At 41.4% G+C, this 17,258-nt stretch overlaps 1 protein-coding gene across 7 annotated transcripts in view; it reads left to right on the top strand.

Annotated features, from left to right (window-relative positions):
* RORA (RAR related orphan receptor A) overlaps window positions 1-17,258 on the top strand; it is a 741,859-nt gene that overhangs the window by 641,337 nt on the left and 83,264 nt on the right. The gene's annotated exons all lie outside the window — the stretch shown is intronic.

Genomic DNA, 17,258 nt, shown 5'->3' with positions numbered 1-17,258 from the left:
TCATGTAAATGGAGTTAAGGGAGTGAAGGGAGGCTGAAGGGGAATGTCTGTCCCATCATAGATTCTTCCCTCAGCACAATCCATGTGCAAACACAGAGCATGTTACCGCTTTGAAAATACTGTATATGTGGGTGATAAGGGGTATTTCCAACTCTAGTAAATGTGATTTTATAGTTTTAAAGAATTTGGCTTTTCTCTTTCCCAAATGAAATTTGAATTTTATCCCTCGTCTTAAGTACTGTGTCAGTGGTATCCCTTAGCTGGGATTTTTTTCCCCATTTTCATGACCTTTGATGGGTAGGATTGGGAGAGGGTGATGGCTGGATCTTGGAAAGAGAAAACTCAAATGGCTATTTCAGACCCCAGAGTACTTAGCAGGCAAGGAGAGGTCAGTTCTTTTAAAGACAAAGAGGATCTCTGAGTCCATTTGTCCACTGGGTGAGGAGGGAGCTCGGACCTTCTATGAAGTAGAGAATATTTTAGAAGCACCATTTTCATGAGCAGTCTCTTGATTTTACATATTTCAATCACATCACTTTCAATTCATCATAAGTAAACCACTTTGCCCTCGATTTGAATTGAGTTCCATATAATTTCTTTAATGCTGCCCAGTTATAAAATAATACAATTTCTAAACAGACTTAGTCCTTTAAATATATATATATGATTTAAATATTAGAGCTTTTTTTTTTTTTTACTATCTAGTAGATATATTAGTAAATATATTAATAGTTCTTACTAGACTCCTTTTTCTCCCAGCCTTTCCCTCCCAGCCAAGTGAATCACAATAAAATGGATGAGGTCAGCAAGTAGATAATTGCAAACCATCAGCAGTAGCACCTAGCTACTTTGTAATTTGCTCTGGGGCACCTAAGAAAATAATATTCACAAATGACCGTTTACTGGGAGAAAAAGTTACTGGATGGTTAGATACATAGATAGATAGCTACGTCTGCAGAGGTAGAGTCGAGTTTTCTTAAAATTTTCTCAGCTTATTTTAGTGATCAATAAACCCGTTGTGTTGAACAAATCTATGAATACTTTGTCATAGAAATTTTCTGCATGGATTCTAAGTATTCACAGTGTTTATTAATAAGAAATCAAGCCTGCCTTAACCTATATATTTCATATTTATTAATTTAAAAAAACCATAATTAGATGCTCAGAGTTAGCATTTATGTTTCTCTGCTTTAAAAATAATAATAATTTGGAGGGGTCCACCAGTGACAACACAGGTGTGAATTCACATTTAATATTATCTCAAAGACCACATATTGACCCTTTGAGGAATGATTTACTTGTTCTCTCTCCCTCCTCTAGCTCCTCCACTGACCATACCTCCCTTCCACACCAGCCCTTGAGTCATGGCCTTAGAGATTTGCAATCAGAGATTTTTGTATCTGTTGGTATTGTCTGTGACATGATGGATCATGGTTTTTCTGTTCATTGTCAGAGTGCTGTATCCAGAAATAAGAGGTCTAAATAGACAGATACTAGCATATATTAGCCAACAGGCAAAACGCAAGAAAGCAGTTGAAATCTTTTGTTTCTGGATTTTCTAAGGGGCATTTGTTAGCCCTCATCAAAATATAAGGAAGAAATATGATGACTTTAAAATCTTTGTATAAAAATTAATGTCAAACCTATTCCCTCGGTTTGCCAGCGATTTCATTTTTTGCTTTTGATTTCATTGCCTCTGAAATTTACTAAGCATTTCAGAAACAAATAGCAGTTTGATATTAATCTATATTTGTTTTTTGCTTTATGGTTTGCAGCCATTCTTGTCTCATTTAATCCTCCCTGGGAAGGGAGGATTGTCGTGGTTTTTAGTCGAAGAAACTGAGGCTCACAGAGGTTATGTGTTGGTTAGCCAAGCTTGACAAGTGAAGTGAGGACTAGAGCCCTAATTTCTACTGTCTTCACGCTGCCTCCCATGGAGGAAGCTGTGAAAATGTCCTGGATATAACTTTGTCTCTAGTTAGTGGAAATTATAACTCTGGCATTTATAAGGGAAAAAAATAGATTCAATTATGTAATGCTTTGCTGAGCCTAATATCTTTAAATTACTATTTAATAAAATCAATTTGGTACAAATAAGGTTATTCTTATTTGCTTACCATTAGCTCTCTTCATCCACGATTTTCATTAAGTCTGTTTGTTGTGAGAGGATCTGAGTGAAATGTAAGCATTACTTTCCTAAAGAATATGGAATACTATGAAATGCAGCTAACTTGTGTAACCTAACTCCATTACGAGAGAATCGAGCTGGAGATTTATCTATATGGTCCACTTAGCTTTAGGCAAAGGGAGCATTCACAAACGCATCTTCTAAATTTCATATCCCTTTATGGAGTAGAAAACTCATGAATCCTTGGGCTTGTGAGTGCTGTCCTGGTTGTTTCCATGACAGCTAACGGGCATGATCATGGGCGTATTCTTGAGAAATCTGTTGTCTTTTAGAAAATCAGAGTCAAAGTTTCCAAGTAGATAGATCTGCAAAAGCTCATTTCTCACTTGATGGGGGTTTATTTCTCTGGCAACTGGATTGAGTGGTCTTTGCCTGAGAGCAAATAAGCATCATTTCATAAGTCTCAGGGAGAGCAGAAACCTAAAATGTCATTCAGATACACACCCTCTTGGCATTTGGTTCCTCTACACAGCGTTCCTGGAAAATTGTCTGGTTATGCTTGAACACCTCCTATGATGGGGAGCTCACTCACTATCGTTAGAGGAAGCTTATTCCATCTTGAATAAGAAAATTCTTTTTATTTCAAGCATAAGTCTCTCTTTTGTACTTTTAATCCCTCGATTCTGATCCTTTCTTTTGGGGCTGTGTACAATACATTTAATCCATCTTTCATATGAAAGATTGAAGGATTGTCAGTTATTTGAAGACTAAGTATGAAACACACACCCACACACCCACACACACACCCCCCCACACACACCCACACACCCACACACCCCCCCCCCCCCACACACACACACACCCTCCCTCAATCTTTGCTGTGCCTCTCCACTCCATTCTGTTCACAGTCAGCCTTCTAGCAACCTTGGTCATTTTTTTCCTCAAACACATTTCAGTTTGACTAGAACTTCTTGAATTTTTGTACCACAACCCGAGTCCTAGTTGTGATATGATTGACTCAGCACATAACCCACCAGGTAGTAAAGAGAAAAGAGTTTAAATTTTGTTTTAGATTTTTTAAGATTCATAAGCTAGGCTGTATCTTTTGAACGTCATGACTAGCCTTTGTGCTACCGTTGTAATTTGTGAAGGTGGACCTTTGACCTACTTAGAAATACTTTTGGATGAACTGAAGTTGATATTAAATATCCAAGAAAATCAAAGATATTGAAAAAATAATTAAAGGAACATGAGAAGCTTTTCTGAGGTGTTTTTCGCCAAAGTAGTGTGTCAGAGCTGAAATAAGGCTGCCCTCTAGTGGTTACTTTCTCATGGAATGTTAAAAGCGGTAACAGTGCCAATGAATTTCCCATCAGGCTAGTGGAGAAGGTCAAAGGTTGAAGTTATTTTCTCGATTGCTGTGGGACTTTCTACATCAGATTCAAAAGTGTAATTTATTGTTTTGCATGGTTATTAGAAATGCGTCTGTGGGAGAGATAATGTTAAAAGTTTGCTTGGAAGGAAGGGAATTATTTTTTAAACTTAAGATAAAGTTGATTTATAAAATGCTGTTTGGCTCCATATTAAAGTTAAATATTTAAGTGAGATTTGGTTTGTGAGTAAACAATTATGACCTTTGTGGTAATCCTTGGTTTTTGTTGTTGTTGTTGTTTGGTTGTTTGTTTTTAGAATTTCAACCTCAATTCTATTCCCCTCCCCTCGAATATTTTTTAAAAAGAGATTGTCAGTCATTTTGATCAGAGAAATCCAGCATTTTCCCTTTTTAAATCTACAGCTTTTTTTTTTTCAAAAAAGGGAAACATTTAGAAAGAAGTAAAGTATTGTAGATCTTTTTGGCAATAAAGCAATTTTTCAATGGATGCAAAACTATTAACCCGCTGGTTTCTGAAGACTTAGGGTTAGAGCATTTTGTTCACTTAAGTATATACAATTTGCCAAAGAAATTGAGTATATGTTACACAGGTTTATAGAACATTATATCATTTATGCTTTAAAACAGTGCACAAAGTAGAGATAAGCATTCGTTTGTGTAATTTTTAGGATAATAGATAATACAAGTGAAATGTGTGCTTAGATTTCAGTGGTATATCGAGTGTGAAACTATTATGAAACAATCTGGTTTCTGTATTGGAATCAAAGAAATAATTATTGACCTTCCTATTTCCTTAAATATCTTTTGTCACTGATGCTACGGGGAGAGATGGGAATTCAAGTTTACGTGAATTTTGCTTTGCTCAAGTAGTCGAGGCTTCTGAGCTGAGCTAGAATAACCAAGGTGATCTTAATGACAGATAATCACCAGGATTTTAAAGGACGACAGTGCTTACTTGTTCCTGCCGGAAAGATTAAATTGCATCTTTACATGAAAAAGAAGGAAGGGAATTTTTAAAAAGCCAGGAAAACCTGCTGTTTAAACCTTTTCATCATAGAAATAAGGTAGTGGTTCAGAAGTGAAGACTTGTGGTTAAGTTTCAGATCAGTTATTGAAGCAAACCGTTTTTCAAACTGCGCCACCCAGAAGTGTGATTCTTTCACCACATGAGAAATATTCTCTTTTTCACAGAATGTTATTTTCATTTTGCAGTCGTTGGGTTTTTTTCTTCTTTTCTTTATCTCATGTCACATCTTCCGTAGAACCCTGGGTATAAATAACGAAATAAAGTTGTTTCAGCAAATACTTATTAAGTGCCTATTGTGTGCTACGTTGTTTAGGTGCCACCTGTGTGCTTTTATAATAGAGCAAGGACACCTTCCTCCCTATCGTGTGTCTTAAGCCATGAATCAGCGTTTAAAGACATGCACTGAGAAGTTGCCTGCCACGCTTAACTAGAGAAAGCTGCTTTAAGTCTTTTGAGCTTATAGGTTTGTCGTTTCTATGAAGTCTGTGCCATTTAAAACAAAGATTTTGCAACACGCAATGAAACATTAATGTAATTGGATAAAGTTAATCCTTCTATGGATGTGTGAACATGATTCCCTTCCAAATAAGCCATAGGGTAGCTCTAAAATCCTGCCTGAGCAGTGGGTCTGAAACTTTGGAGAGCAGCCCATAACCCGAAGAGTTACAAAGGCAGATTTCCGGGTCCCACCCACGGAGTCCCTGATTCTGTCAGCCTGGTCTTCCCAACCCGGGAAGGTATTTAAAAGGTGTCTCTGGTGTTGCCAGTCCAGATGGTCCTCCTCACCTCCCTCTGTGAAACCTCGCCCTTGCCTGTCAGAGCTCAGATGGGCGGGTGGCAGAATCCTCCAACCCTTCAGTGATTCCCAAATATCATTGATCTTCACGGTTAGCTGAGAGGCATTTAAAAAAAATAAGTGCCCGTTCTCTGTCACCACCTATATGGATCCTGATTCCGATGGTCTGGGGAGAGGCCAAAGAATTTGAATTTGTAAAAGCTCCCCTTGGTGACTGAGGATCTGACAGGTTTGGGAACTACTGCTCGGGTCTATCCCTCTCCTCTTACTAGTGAGGAAAGGATGCTCAGAAGGTCAGTGATATTAAGGTAAGCATAAACTTTCCTTTGAGGCCACTGAAATCTCCTTTCAGTTTCTGCCATTGTTTGGATGTTATTAACACATTTGAGATATTCTTCTGATTATTTCTGGCCTTTCTATCAACCAGTGTGTAGGAAAAAAGTGGGCAGGCTCCCAGTCTGTTACCCCAAATGATCCAAACAGGAGAGGCCCCTGTGATACTTTCCCAACCCTGTATTCCTTTTCTGCATAAACCTTGCCCAGGAGCTCTGGCCTTCTAGCCCTCAGTGAGCCCCAGGGCTGGGTCTTGCCACCACTGTGACCACTCAGTGGGGCAGGCTGGGGATTGTGCCTCAAAAGTCAAGGCCAACTCCAGTGGCAACAGTGATGCCTCTTCTATGTTGCTTTTTTTTTTTTTTTGCGGTACGCGGGCCTCTCACCATTGTGGCCTCTCCAGTTGCGGAGCACAGGCTCCGGACGCGCAGGCTCAGCGGCCATGGCTCACGGGCCCAGCCGCTCCGCGGCACGTGGGATCTTCCCAGACCGGGGCGCGAACCCGTGTCCCCTGCATCGGCAGGCAGACTCTCAACCACTGCGCCACCAGGGAAGCCCTATGTTGCTTTTTTTTTCAGCAAAGTACAGGTTTTAGAGCCCTGAAAGTGGTGAATGCTTCCTATTTATAAGGTGGTGTTTCTCAGGCCCCGAGAACCTAGAGTGTATCTGCCCCCGTCCAGGCACTGGAATGGCGAAGTTGGAATGGCGAAGTTTGAATGACACAGACACCACACTGCCTTTGTGCAACTTAGATTCTAGTCTGGTGAAACAGAAAAGTGGAACTACTCTGGCTGATGTGGAGGAAGGCCGACCCCCTTCTGCACCAACTCCAGCCCCTCCTTCTTTGGAAAATGGCGGTGCCATAGCCCATCATGTGACAGATGTGATGTTGCCATGGGGGCAACAGCAAACACAGCAGACTTCACCTCTGGTCTCTTCGAGTATATGTTCTCGTGGGAAGAGGTAGATAATACCTAAGTAAACATATAAATGAACTAGATAAATACAGATAGTGACAACAGCTCAGCCAATATAGAAATTGTAATGGCTTAGAATTGCTTATGGCCTCATGGATGAACAGCAGGGAATGAAATCCAAGAATTTTTTCTAACCAGTGATGAATGTTCTGTCGTAGACCCAAGAGGGAGTTTAGAGGTCATCTGGTCTCTTAGTTCTCAGCGTTGTCTGCCCACTAGACTGTCTAGAGAGGTTTTTGAAAAACACCAGCCCAGGCTCCACTCCTGGAAGCTCTGATTTTATTGGTCTGAGGCGGGTCTCAAGTATTGATAATTTGTTAAAGCTGTCCAGATGATTCTGGTTGAGAAACCTCTGAGGTCCAACACCCTTATTTGACATGTGAGTCATCCTTCCCCAGTGCAGGGCAGTAGTGTTGGATGGTGGAAACCCTCCCCATGTAGGGTGGGAGAAGACATGGGTTCTCCTGCCAGGTCAGGCTACCTCAATTGCTCACTTTCCCCATTTGTAAAATTAGGGAAAATTGATAGCCATCAAGAGCTTTTCCAGCTCTCTCATTCTGTGAAAGTGTTGCTCTTAAAACAGAAGGAGGGCTTCCCTGGTGGCGCAGTGGTTGAGAGTCCGCCTGCTGATGCAGGGGACGCGGGTTCGTGCCCCGGTCCGGGAGGGTCCCACGTGCCGCGGAGCGCCTGGGCCCGTGAGCCATGGCCGCTGAGCCTGCGCGTCCGGAGCCTGTGCTCCGCAACGGGAGAAGCCACAACAGTGAGAGGCCCGCGTACTGCAAAAAAAAAAAAAACAAAAAACAAAAAACAAAAAAAAAAAACAGAAGGAAAGGTCTGGTTTCTCATCCAAGACTGGGAGGAAGAAAACAAATTCACTCTAGTTTCCTTATTCCTTGTCTCAACCCGTAATTGCTAGAGGTGCCTTCATCAGCTGATCGGTTCCTTTGGGGAGTGAAAATTTAAGGTAGAAAGAGGTAATTACTTTTTGCCAATTATTTAAATAAATTTAAGAATAAGCAAGCTTTCATTAATATTTATGCCCTGACTTAGTTCTGGTAAATTAGTCATACCTTACTTATCAAATTCTAGCCCAAAGCCTTTTTTGATGGTTAAGTTAAAACCGAGGAGGTCGGGGTAGGGAGGTTGCTTAAAAATGGAAGCCCTGGAATAGTCTTAACCATCACACGGCACAGTAATTTTATTCCTTACCAAATAGTCCAGGCCAGAAACCCAAAGACATTGAGTCTCTCCCAATATATTGTTTGCAGTTTTTTAACAAGCAGAAACAGTATCTCCTGGGTTGCCAGCTTAATAAAAGAAAACTACAAAACTAAGTTCTATCATGAAAAATATCATTCTCCTTCCTCCTCTGTGACCCTGTATCTCTAAGAACTTGGGTTTCGTTGAAACATTTATTCAGAAAGATACCAGTTCATTATAAACCAGCATGGTGTGATGTAAGCACCTTAACTTGATTTCCTTTTTGTGTGGAATCTCCCAGTGGGGTTTGATAATATTCGGCAGTTGCACAAATGATAAAGGAGTTTGAAAAGTAAATTTGATGGGAGCCGGTAAATGAAATTAGAGCCATGTATTTTTCAACAGAGATTTTTTGAGGATGAGCACATTGCCTGTTTTGCATGTATATATTTAAGAAATTGAACACATGTTGATATACATCCATATGTTCTCCTTAGACAGAAAATTATAGAAAGCCATCTTCCTGTAACTTAAGTTACATCCATAATAGCAAGCACCTTCTGAAAATGATACCGTTTGACAAAATAATTGGCAGAAATCTATTGCAAAAGCAATGTTTCTATCACAAGCATAATCGTGTAGAACAGAAGTGTTTTGTTTCCCCCACTGCAGAGAAACAAAGTCATTTAATATGAGTCAAGACGTCCCAAAGTTTTGGCAGACTTTCTAAGCCCCTGTTGCCGTTGCATTCAGAATCCCTTTTAAAGTGGCTGGAAGTGTCTGTGTGATTTCAATGGCTGCTTAGGGGAAATATTGGCTAAACTCCTCATTTTGACTGTTAAGATGGCTTGAGTGTTTTCAGAATGTTTTCATTTGCTAGAAATATGTTTTGCGCTCAGGCTTCTCTTGTTGTAGAAGGTTGGTTACCAGCCAGAATCTGATGACGCCTCAGGGTGTTTACAGAAGAGGTGGGTGCTATAGTTATATTTGAGCACAGCCCTCCTCCAACGAAGAGTGTGGTAGTCAGCAGAAACGCGAAAACATGTACTTAAGGATTGATGCTTGTAAGAGATGTGCCGTAAAGAAAAATGGTTGTTCAGATGTACGACATGACTGACAGCTCTCCTTGTAGGCATGCTAGTAACAATGAAGTCTAGAAGTTCAACATCAAAGCGATCACAGCTTACTCCACCAGTGACTTACACATCAAAGAGGGAGCGCAAGACAAAGGAAGTGCACCGAGGTATGTTTTTCTGCCTCGTAGCCAGATGCTCAGGGGGAGCTCCCAGAGCTCCTTTCTTAAATGCAAAGTGATGTTTTTGCAGATCAGCGTCTTCATTTCATAAATGACCAGGAATATAAAAGGAGGGCAGATGAGCTCTATCATTGCTCCCCATCACTCTAAGTTTGGTTAGGAGAGACTCAGCGCAGGAGAGATTGGTCTCTGGTTTCCTTAAGAAGCCAATTGTGTACCGGCGTGGGCAGCTCTAACTTCACCTAATAGGGTCCAGGAAATTATTCACAAAATAAGAGAGTACAAATTGGATACATTTCAAGTTGGTTGTTTTGAATTATGCTTGACATAAAACTGGACCTAAGTTTCTGGAGTTGTCCCCACCGGCACCCCCCACCCCCTTGCTTTTAAATTTTTTAACATTCGCCTTGTGGATGGAATTTTTGCTGAATCAGGTGTGCGTTACCTAACAGGTGTGTGTGATAATGAAATTTAGACCTGTTAAACCGGCTCTTAATTAATCACCAGATCAGTGCGTCAGTTCTATCAAGCAAATGGTGTGTACTCCAGAATGCTAAAGGTAGAACTGGAAGAAGAGTCTGGATTTGACTCCCCTCCCCCCGACTTCTTGTTATTAAATTGAAAATAAAATTAACCACGCAAATTATGGCTGGTTTGAAATAACGTGCTTTTTTTTTTGCTTGCCTTTGACATTTGAAGTTCTTTTATAGTTCGTCTTCAGTAATTTACTCATTTTTAAATGCTATCGAAAAATAGTAGTGCTCTGTGTAGTCATTAATAAATACAAAGCAGCTTTCTCAAGGCTCTAGGGAGACCTAATAAACAACTGTGTTACTAATTGATGCTATACTGAGCTGACAAAAGTAGTGCATCGGTAAACAGAAGTTAGAAAGCAAGAAGTTAAAGAACTATGGGGGATTATGTAGACGTCAAGGGTTGGAAATTATAATAAGGCCTCTTTAGGGGAGCATTAATTTGCATGTGGCTGAATTAGGACACCCAATTATTTCCGAGGACACTATGAGGAGCTCATCCAAAATACCCCCGAAGTGAAAGGTTTGGGAGGGTTGGGAGTTAGATGGGATAGAGGGGGGACTGAGCATGTCATATTTCCTATAACTCACAATAGTTTTCCCAATAGCTTGTTAGAGTAGCTTTCTTTGTTAGGGAGAAAAATGCTGATGAACTCAAGAGTACTGCAATTTCTTTGTTCTATACACACTATTTATGTTGGATTGCCACAATGGAATTTTTTTTTGAGCAGGGAGGGCAGGAATGTGGAGACCGAAATAAACCTTTTAAATCTTCTTTCTGTGAACCCCACAAGGACATAAGCATTGAGCAGATTAGAGAGTGGATTTATACTGGTACTATCCACCACAGCAGTGGTCCTCAACGTGTGATCCAGGCATCCCTGGGGGTCCCCAAGGCCCTTTCAGGGGTTCCAAGAGATTAAAACTCTTTGCATAATAACACTAAGACATTATTTGCCCTTTTGACTGTACTGGTCATTTGCATTGATAGTACCAAAGCACTGGCGGGTAAAACTCCTAATACCTTTGCAGGAATCAAGGCAATAGTCATTTTTGCTATCACTGTGGACTTGCTGGTAACAAAACATTACCAAGTTCATTTGAGACTGTCCTGATGAAGCAGTAAAAATTATTAAGCTTATTAAATTTTGACCCTTGAGTACAAGTCTTTTTGACAAAATGGGAAGTACACATAAAGTACAGAGCACTTCTGCTCCGTACAGAAGAAGGATGTTGATCTCTTGTGCTGTTGTTTGAGTTAAGAGCTGAACTCACTGCTTTTTGAATGGAATGCCATTTTCTTACTAGAACCACTGACGGCAGTTCTTCAGACTTAGGTGTATGTCCTACATTTTCTCAAAAATGAACCAAGTAAGCTCATCATTTCAAGAAAAATAGTTGACAGTATTTATTACTAATAGATTCAAGCTTTCAGGCAAATATTAGAATTTTGTAACACTTGTACCCAACACCGTGAACTTGACAGCATCCTAATACATAAAAAATTTTCTGATGATGTAGGTGGTGATATCAATAAATATGATTACTTGATATAATCCCATTTGGTAATGAAATTTGGTAAAGCAACATGTCAACATCTGGAAGAGCTACATAACTCATTGAACTAATAGCTTCCAAGTGACCAAATGCATGCCATTATAAAAATATAGATGGGTGTAAAAGATTCATTCAAAGTACAAAATATACCAAGGTATTTGAATTTAACAGAATACAGAAAATTACTGGTATGGTTTCAGGTTCCATATTCCAACTAACCTTTAAGAAACTACCACTTGTTGAGTTTTGGTGTAGTATCAAAGGAGAAAATCCAGAATTATTTGAAAAGCCCAGTAAAATGCTCCTCCCTTTTCTAGCTGCATATCTGTGTGAGGCCAGAATTTCTTCACATACTTCAACCATAAGAACACAACAGATTGAATGCAGAAGCAGATATGAGAATCTACCTGTCTTCTCTTAAGCCAGAGATTAAAGATGCAAAAATAATGGCATTTTTTTACTAACGTTTTTGTTTTGTAAATATATATTTAAATACTTTTTATGTCAATATGTAATGAATTTATTCCTGTTGTTTTCAAATTAATTATAGATAAATATTGTTAAATGTTCTCAGTTTTAATTCCTTGTATGGTAATTACTGATATGTAGCCCACATAAACAAAAGCTCTCTTAAGAGCATGAAATGATCCAGACACCAAAAATTTGAGAACTGCTCTTTACCATTTACTCTAGGAGACACCGAAGATTTTGTGACAAAGCACAAGGTAACAATAGAAGGGGCTTTAAATTTATACAGATTTAGCAGATAAACCCCCAATTATATATTAAACAAAGCACTTTCAAACATGAATTCCAGAACAAATTTTCTAATCCCCATTTTCTTTATAATGTATTTCCTCTTTATTGGCCATGTAAGACCATTGCTGATGGTTACCTTTTTGTTGTTTCCTTTTTTAATAAAACAGAGCTTTGGCATAAAATTGTGGTTTATGGAGGCTTTACGATTTATCTTGAATCATCTGCACCCTACGTTAGCAAACGTAGTAGTAAATGACTGCCATTTGTCTTTTCAGTTTGGACTTGTACCGAGAAAAAAATATTTTGTACAATTAGTACAACTTCAGGAGGGGTCCCAACTCCTGGTAGATGTGAGATTTTGGTCACTAATGTGGGCGCTTTGGGGAATCTTATTGCTGTGTGTAGTGATGGAAAGGTCTCGAGGTCCTGCTACCACTCAAGTGATGGGTACCTTCCCCTGAAGTTCATCAGTCACACTTCCCTCAGACCTTCTCCAAGAGAGAAGAGTTTGCCCAGATATCCATTGGCACCTGGAGTGTGACAAGAAGGCTGAGCCTTCGACTGACTTCCCATACACTTGGCAGAATCAGTTCCGTTAAACTAATGAAATGTATGAAAGTCCATCCTTCCCCGAAATTTCTTGTGAAAAATAATGGGCAGTTAGAAAGCAATGCTCAAATACTTGTTCTTAATTTTATAATCGCTTTGTTAGCATCTAACATACAGACATTGACATTGCCCTTTGTAGCTGGGCCATCAGCCTCTTTGTTGTTACCAAATAAGAGGCACGCAGGTCTTGGTTCCATTTGGTTACCTACCAACAGACCATCAGTTGACTGGGAGCAAATGTATTTTGGCACATTGTGCATTGCCAGGGTCTTGCTCCTGACTTCTCTTGCTAAGAGAAGAGTTGGTGCCCCTAGAGCCAGATCAGCGTCAGAGTACTGGGTTACCTCGCTCCCCACATGGTTTTATTAGCCAATTAAAGGTTAGGCTGAAACACACTCACTGTGTAAACAGTGGTTGTGCAATGGCCCAGAGTGAGGCTGGCCAGGAGAAAGAGTGCCTCATTTCCTCTTGGATCTGCCCAAAAGCAGGAGGGCTAAGGAGAGTGAGAGAGTGAGATGGTCTCGCGTCAGAACAACATGCAATGATGACGTGAGGGAAGGACAGAAGTGGAGAGGAAGGGAACAAAGATAGCATCCTCTCTCCTTAGAAAGGCTGTGGGAGGGCAAAGCCCTCACCTTTGTCAAAAGGGTTAGAGAATGAACTGCATGCCTACTTATGGTTATAAAGAAAACAAAACTTCCTCCAAATTTCCGAGATAATTAATTCTCTTTGAAGGAAAATGGCTCTTTTTAGGCATTGTATTTTATTAAATTTCTAATATTTTCCCGCTAACTGAACTTAAAATAATAAATTTTATACCTTCAGTTTTGCATTAGTCAGTGGTTTTGACCCAGGCATAGAAAAACTAAAAACCAAAAGGCATTTTTTTTCTTGATCTGAAAGTGTTTACTGTGAAAATTCGTCAAGCTTATATTTGTGAGTTGGGCCTATTTCTGTGTATGTTGCACTTCGACAAAAAGCTTACCGAAGGGTGAGGGCAGGGCTTCCCTGGTGGCGCAGTGATTGAGAGTCCGCCTGCCGATGCAGGGGACACGGGTTCGTGCCCCGGTCCGGGAAGATCCCACGTACCGCGGAGCTGCTGGGCCCGTGAGCCATGGCCGCTGAGCCTGCGCGTCCGGAGCCTGTGCTCCGCAATGGGAGAGGCCACAACAGTGAGAGGCCCGCGTACCGCAAAAAATAAAAATAAATAAAATAAAAAAGGGTGGGGGCGTTCTAGTACCCTTTGTGTAAATAAGACACTCACAGTACTGAAAATACTCTCTGGACTCCAGGCTTTGGAATTTTTCACTGTCATTTAACACACATTGCATTTATCCTCAATTTCTTCGTACCACCGCTTCACAAACAGAAGACTGAATCTGTGACCTGACAAAAGGGAAACTAAAGGCATTTGTATACTTCAAATATGTGTACAAAGCCATAAACTGTATCGCAATAGCCACCTTTACATTTTTCTTTTCTTTTTTTAAATGTTGGCTTTTGAATGATTCAGGAGGAAGGTAGGAGGAGAAAGTGAATCAGAAGACACGGTGATATTGTTATGGGTACAGGAAGTTCTTCTAAGACTTAATGCTTTCTGTGTACTTTTTAGCTCTTTGCAAAGGGTTCTGGTTCTAGGTGAGGATGGCTCAGCACACTGGCTGTGTTTTCAAAGTCCATCATCTCCTATCTCAGCACTCCCAGTGGTCTCCTGGCTTAGCAGCCCAGGGCTGAGTTGCACCACACCCCATCCCCCGCCCGGCTACACAGAGATCAGGAGTGCCTCTTTTCCAGACCACCTCCTCTTCCCTCTCCCCAAACTCAGTGTTTCCGTCTTGTGTCCCATTCTCTCCCAGCTCTTCCAGGTGACAGGAGGGAAATGAATAAGGAAGGAATATAAGAAATTTGGCACAAGTATAAGAGCATGGGTGGATCTGAAAATTTTTCCAGATACGTTTAAATCCCATAAATACTGCATATGCCAGCTGAAGAATCTTAGGCAAATCATATAACCTCTCTACACCTCAGTTTTATCAACTGTAAAATTAAAAGATAATTATAACATGGACCTCATATATGGGTTTTGCGAAGTAGGAAGTAACACATCCAAGGTGCTTTCTACAGTGTCCCACCAGTAAGAGGTGCTTAGCCCATAGTAGGCAGTGAACAAGCATTATGATGAATACGGTCCTCATCATGTTCACGTGGGGAATGGGACACACGCCATGTACACAGATTTGAAGTTGGGGTAATGACTTCATCCGGTCTTACCTCAGCTGATGCACACTCTGGCATTTTAACCGGGGCCTTTGCCGGTGCCCAAAGACGTGAGTTATGTGATTTGGTCACAAAGGGGCTGGTGGAATGGGCAGTTCAATGATATTTCTCATCATACACCCTAAGAGGCTTCTAATTCTGCATGATCCAAGCCCTACCACTGTGAACAGTAATACAAGTCCTAAGCCGGTCATTTTTAAAGTGCTTCCCCTGTGTGCCAAGCACTGTGAAGTGGATTCCCACATTTCATACTCCTGTGAGCCTTTTACCGCCACCCCTCGGAGGCAGGGACCTGCCCGACGGCCACGGAGCTAGCACGGAGCTGCCCTTGGAGGCCAAGCCTGTCTGACCCCAAAGCCCATGTTTCGAACCTGCTTGCTGCTCTGACCCAACAGCGCAGCACCATGGGAGTCTCACAAAGATAGATTGTTCCAGACTCTGAGCTTGGGTGCAAACTGGGGTGGCAGGCTCCTTCGGAGCACTTTCGTGGAGTGAGAGGTAGGCAAAATATGCACAGATATTTATTGAGCATCTGCTGTGTGGCAGGAGCTGTACAAAGTGCTAGAAGCAGAGAGAAGGAAAGATGTAGTCCCTGCCTTCAAGGAGCTCACAGGCCAGAGAGGACCCCAGGCGGAAATAAAACTATGACACAGTGTCAGTGCCAGATTGGAGAAATGGGGGTTTTGTTGGGAACACAGAGGAGGAGCCCGAATCAGTCTGAGGGCTTAGGAACAGCTTTCTGAGGGAGGCAAAAGCTTAGCTGAGCTTTGAAGCGAAGGAAGGTCTTCCCAACAAAGAGTAGAGCTTGGGAAAATTCTCAAAGGCTAGACAGGGAAGGAGGCGAGTTTGGGGCTGGCAAGTACTTGAGTGTGGCCTGAAGGGACTGCAGGAGATGAGGCAGCTAGAGGAGGCCGGTGGAGTTCAGACCATGAAAGGCCCCAGCTGTCGCTCTAAGGGAGTTGTTCTTTAGAAAGGTGCCGGTAAGCCCCTGGGGGAGGTCGCCAAACATTTTCAAGGCACATGGAATTCATTAGGAACAATCAGATGTTCTCAGTATCGTCCTTTCCCTTAATCATTTCGGGGAAGGAAAAAAAAACAAACAAAAGCTTTTTGGATGTTGCAAAAGACCCTTCTATGGTATGATTTGGGTTTCTGTGCAGACACTTTGCCTCTCGTATGCTGTTGAGAGATATATGAAAGGCATCAGCCACGAGACTCCTTCAATGGATTTTTGCACTTTGCTTGTTAGAAATTGATTCCGGGACTTCATTTTGATGTCGCGAAGATGAATGGGGCAGTAGTGTTTTGGCTTGCGCTGCCAGGAGGAGGGAAAACAAGGTTCTGTGGTGCCGCAGTTCAATCACGCTGCTTACAGAAGTAGGGCCATGAAAGGATGGAGGAGTGTGTCTTTGATACTGGAAGCCCTGTAGCCCTGTTGGTGCTACAAGCGAATGCTTAAATTAAAGGTTGGAGCCCGCTTTCAAGTACTGACTAGCAAGCAAAAAGCTCAGCCCACACTCATGCACCTACTCAAGCTTGTTAAAATAAAAATCCACTCTCGGCTAGGCTCGTGTCACAGCCAGCGTAATTATGACATGGAAGACTACTGTTTAAATTTGAGAGGCTGGAGCACACATTTATTTAAAGCTACACTTGGTAATTGAATACGTGTTAGGACGTAGGCCCAAACTGCGAAGAAGTAAATATCATTGCCAGCTGCCTCTCAGGTTGTTTCTCCTTCATGTATTCAAGATCAACACTTGGCACTGGGCAGATTCATGCAGAAGAGAGGTGGTTTGACTCCCTTACCTTAGGACAGGTTATTTACCTCTCTCAGCTCTCATCCACCAACGGGGATAATCATGGCATCACCTCAGTGGATTGTTTTGAGGACTGAATGAGATAATATATTTAAGGTGCTTGGCAACCATCACTGAGTGCTTCATGATGTAATTTGTTTGTTTGTTTGTTTGTTTTTTAAGGTTGTGACTCTATGTACTGACACATAGTTGATTTACAATGTGTTAATTTCTGTTGTACAGCAAAGTGATTCAGTCATATACACACACACATTCTTTTTTTATATTCTTTTCCATTATGGTGTAATCTCAGGGTATTGAATATAGTTCCCTGTGCTGTACAGTAGGACCTTGTTGTTTATCCATAATGTAGTTTTATTATCAGTATTATTTATGGATTTTTTTTTTTTTTTTTTTCCGGTACGCGGGCCTCTCACTGCTGTGAGCCTCTCCCGTTGCGGAGCACAGGCTCCGGACGCGCAGGCTCAGCGGCCATGGCTCACGGGCCCAGCCACTCCGCGGCATGTGGGATCTTCCCGGACCGGGGCACGCACCCGTGTCCCCTGCATCGGCAGGCGGACTCTCAACCACTGCGCCTCCAGGGAAGCCCCGATT

Source organism: Physeter macrocephalus, chromosome 11, assembly GCF_002837175.3.
Source record: "Physeter macrocephalus isolate SW-GA chromosome 11, ASM283717v5, whole genome shotgun sequence".
Lineage (NCBI taxonomy): Eukaryota > Metazoa > Chordata > Mammalia > Artiodactyla > Physeteridae > Physeter > Physeter macrocephalus.
Note: the sequence above shows the minus strand (reverse complement) of the source record. Positions and strands in the feature narration are given on the sequence as shown.